Source organism: Montipora capricornis, chromosome 3 (assembly GCF_036669925.1).
Source record: "Montipora capricornis isolate CH-2021 chromosome 3, ASM3666992v2, whole genome shotgun sequence".
Classification (NCBI taxonomy): domain Eukaryota; kingdom Metazoa; phylum Cnidaria; class Anthozoa; order Scleractinia; family Acroporidae; genus Montipora; species Montipora capricornis.
This window is the reverse complement of record NC_090885.1, coordinates 45,336,204-45,341,203: the sequence shown is the minus strand read 5'-3', so window position 1 is coordinate 45,341,203 and position 5,000 is coordinate 45,336,204.

Genomic DNA, 5,000 nt, shown 5'->3' with positions numbered 1-5,000 from the left:
GCATACTATTTTAGTTAGAAACGAAATGATTCTGGGAAAAAAACGACCTTTATCCATAATTTGCAAAAGGTCGGGCCGACGTTTTTCAAGATTACCCAAATGTAATCCGTTTCAATCTTGTACATTTATGTCCATCTACGCTTCTCTTTCCGTTTGCAGTTTTTTTTATGTCGTTCAACAGTTTTAAGTGGTTCTTGCAATGTTTCATCCTATTTTTTGGGCATTTTGAAGAAAAAAGGAAAGGAAAGCAACATATCAAGTGTCAAGTCGTTCTAGCGCTAATTGGGGATACGTAAACTGAAATTAACAATTAACGCAAATCAAATCGAGTGCTCTCATCACTGCTCCATCCCTGCACCCCTATCATGGATTATATCATTTTGAGTGACATTCAGTCAGTAAGTTTCACTCAAGAGCGTGTTTTTCCTCTATGAACTGAATTTATTACCAAAGCTTTAAAAGTAAAAGACCTCAAAACGGGACACGACATTACAAAATAATTCAACGTGTGAACGTGTGAACCAAAGGGCCATTGCTGGCATGACGTGTGGGTGACCCCACAAACGGTCTACATCACTCATTCCCGCCCAAAAATTACTGGAACGCTGCAGTTCAATACCACCCAACTCAGTGCCTTCTGTTTTTGTGTCACACGTACCACAAGCAACCCAGTTTACGCTCATAGAGCGTCTAGTTATGTTAGGAATTGAAGGAAATATCACGCATCGAAGTTGGAACTCTCATCGGGCAGAAAAAGTGCCATAAAATCAGTTTACGAAGACAAACGAAAAATTCCTTATACATTATTTGGGGTAGTACACCTAGTAGAACTAAAAGTTTAGAAGCGATATCTTAAAAACCTGTCGGGACAGGAGGTCCGAGAATTTGTAATAAAACCCCAGAAAGTCGAGCTTGAAGATTTTGCGTGCAGTTCACGGTCTGCTGAATAAATCCGCCCCCTACTTTGAAAGCCAATTATGCTGAGCCAATCAGCGTTCGGGCACGTGCTTAGGTAGCAGACCACGCGTGAATGCTGTCAATTGACAGCCGATCCTTTCACGTGTGACTTTTCGCGCGCGGATTATGGCAGGAAACAAAGAAAGTCGATTTTAGTTGTTTTAAAATTAATTTTGCAGAATATTTTTCGGGAAAATATGCTTCTTTGCCCACTAATTCTAGATCTGCAAAGTTTACCTTTACCGAGGCCGTAAAGCAAAGCCAACGGCCACGGTAATGACAAAAACAACACAAAGCAAGAATATAATTGGTTAAAAAAGAAAAATACTCGTGCTGCACGTGAACCAAGAATTTTCTTGCATTTCTCTGCCGTACTCCACACAACAACGTGAAATCATCAAATTAATCTCCCTAATTTTTCAGGGCAGGCAGACCTGCATTTCGTTAAACAATGACAAAAATATAAATCACAGTAGTCGAAACGAAGAAATAAAAGTCAATATTCGGAGCTCAAGGCTTGCTCTGGACTTTTTGAATTTCACTTGCAAACAAGACGGAATAATTACCAAAAGATGAAATCAGTACTGTCCCATTTCCATGTTTTCTTCTATTTTTTATATCAGGCCAGGAGATCACGTAGATTTGGCCAAGATGACAACGATGATGATGACGATGATGATGATGATGATGATGATGGTGATGATGGTGATAATGATGATGACGACGATGATGACGATGACGATGACGATGATGATGACGGACGTTGACGTTGACGTTGACGATGACGATGAAGATGACGATGACGATGAAGATGACGATGAAGATGACGATGACGATGACGATGAAGGTGATGATGATGATAGTTTCCCAAAATTTCAGTTCCCGATTTTATAAAGCCCAAAATTTTCTTTGCGCAAGGAAAATTCCTACACAATTAGATTATTTGAATTGTTTCATGTCAGAGCAATTCCATACCGTGGATTCTCCTGTGTTTAGCAAATTAAATCACTTTAATTCCTGATTTTTTGGTCAAAGGAGTTCCTTTTAAAAGGAACAGTCATGAAAAGGCCCACTTGTTTCTTTTAACGACGTTGTTCGAAAAAAGAAGCTCTTTATAGGAAATGAGATCATTTATACGAAAACAGCAGAGGGAATTCTACTCAACTGACCAGCAACAAAAGAAAATGTTCGCGCAAGAAGAGAGTTCCATCTACGCAAAAATTAAACACCAACACGAGCAGTGTTTCTTTTGCAGGCTAGGGACTGTAATACAAACATGGTGGTGTCACAAAACAAAAAAACTATCAAACAAAGACATTTCCGCTAAATCTGTCAAATCGGTCATTTCCATTCCCTAAAGGAGAAGGTTTTTTACTGGGTTGCCTATGGCAAACCCAGTCAAGGTCTTCGTTTACTTTGTTTGTTTTATTTTATTTTATTTATTTATTTTATTTTATTTTTTTGTCTTTGTGCATAGAGCCTTCTGTGCGTATTTTCTTAGGATCGAGAGGGTAGTGGAACTGCGTACATTTCTCTGGTGGACACAGTAGAATCATTAACTTAGCCTGCAATGGCGTCGAAAGTCATGTAACGCGAATGGCGTTTTAGTGGATCCTTAAACAAAATATACCCTTATGGAGCTCAATAATGGAAAGTCAGTTGGATAAACTAGGCAGGAATCTCAAAAGCGACCAGTACTGGACTTCGACAACAATCTATCCCCCATCGAGACGAAATCAAAGTGAACTGTATTTACCTGAAGTACATGGTAATTTGACACGATTGAGTTTCTTGTCGTCACGCACGCAATGAAATAGGAAGAGGTTTTCGCCTCTAAGAGGAAATATGTTGTTTGTTTCAATAAATTTTTCGCTGGAAAAGGATTCTGTGGTATTTTCTGCCTTTGTGAATTATAATATCATGTTGTGTATTGAATTTTCGAGCTTAAGGTTGAAATGTGATATGGGAGAAGATTTTTAGTATTGCTCTGTAAGCAGGAAGGGTTCACAGGCCTGTTGGAAGCGTGCTTGAGTCTCAACAAAATGAGCCCCAAAATCAGTGGAAAATTGTGACGCAGATGAATAATAAAGTGAGCTGCTATTTCCAAAATGATGAAATTACCTGGTGATAAATAACGTCGTACGCGTCTTGGAGAGTAAATTTTGACTTTGCCTAAACAAGAGTTGGGCGATTGTGATCTTTGTTTTGACTTCGCTCATTTCATTGTCAAACTTTATAACACTTGACAGAAAGAGAAACTTACAAAAACCCGGTATCTTGCCATCATTTGGCACAGATGCTTCACTGTTTGGCGGGTAAACATGCCGCGGTAGCAAAAATCTCCCAAAATGTTTGTCGCTGATCGTAACTTTTTATACTCTATATTCACGGTTCAATATTAATGTTGTTTTCATGTCGTAAATATTTTATTCTCGATCGACCGTCCCGGAAACTTCCCTCTGCTCTCTGCTCTCTGTGCATCAAGAGTTATTTGCTTTTTCATCAATATTTGCTTTGCATAAAGCAAGCTAACAAAATATGTACCTTGCTGAGTTCGCATTTGTTAGCGTTAATAGTATTTTCGGTCAGATGCTTCTGTTTTTTATGTGGGGTTTATTGTTTTGGTCTCCCATCCTAACACTAACCCCGCTGAACAGAGGGTAACTTCAGTGAAGTTTGGTATTACAAAGCAGTCAGATGCTCAGAGGGCACACTTGTGGTGAAAAGAAGTTGTGCGGGAACTTGAAAATTATCAACATGTCAGCCCAGAAGCCAATGTTTCTCGCTTCTCTTTTATTTGTTATTCTTCAGAGACTGGAATGCTGTATCTCAATACCACACAATTCAGTGCCTTCTGATTTTCTGTAAGACGTACCACAGGCAACCCAGTGTATGCTTCACGGAAGCATCTCGTTTTTTTATGTATTACACCCCATCACTTTGCTGACACTGCAAGTTCGGATGGTAAGGATAATACGGAAACATGAATACATAATGAATTGAGCTGAAATATTTTCTAAACTTAAGCTGGATACTACGGATTTCGTGGAATATAGGGAAATAAATAAATAAATAAATTTATTATAACAATTAATAAAATATATATATATATTTATTTAATTATTATATTAAATAAAGAAAGAAAGAAATAAATAAATATATTATTTATGCAGCTCAAGCTGTTTATGGTCCACCTTTTTTGCCATTGAACTCTCTTTGGGATCGCTTGACACGAAACTTCACACAGATTGACGCAATTGACACATGCAGGTGTTGTGGATTTTGTTGGTTGGAAGATATCATGAACAAAACTCTTCCTGTGCTTGTGGATGTTAAGGATTGTGCAGATTTTCCGGAATGAGAATTGTTGACCAATGTCAAATTTTTCTAAAATCTCATTCGCTCAAAAGTTGTCAATTATGCCCACCTTGCTGCTTATTGCAGTCTCATTGGGATTGCTCGAATAAGGCATAGATGAGCTGGTTAACTATTCATCTCAACTTGCTGTGCCTTCTTATACTCATTTTCACGTCCATTGGATATCATTCGAGCGAGGAGAAGTGTTAAGATATGTTCCTTGGGGTTATCTCATTCCCACATCAATATTCAAATGAAACTTTGCGCATGTATCCTGGTCCGCCTTAAAAGCAAAACACTCTGAAAAGGCCAAATCAGTTTGAAGATGATGCGAAGAGCAAACTATCCTTGCCGGCAACTTAACAGCGGGAAAATTAAGGGAGCAACTTTGTGTTATTTGAGCCCGATAATTGTCGATAAATGCAGCGTAGTAAGCGCTAAGTGTGTTTGCAATATAGACGATGGTTTGCAAAAGGCATGGAACGACGTGTGTAAGACAAGAGAGGCTTGTGGTAAAGCATTGCAAGGTTAGTATTAGTTGAGGATTTTTCGTGAAACTCTCGCTAACTATCTACCAAACGTCAATTACTAGAAAAAACTTCCTTTTTTTTCAAATCTTGCAGGAGTAAAAAGCATAGCCTTCTTCTTTAGCGCTATAAGTACACAAGGACGGAAGAAAGCTACGA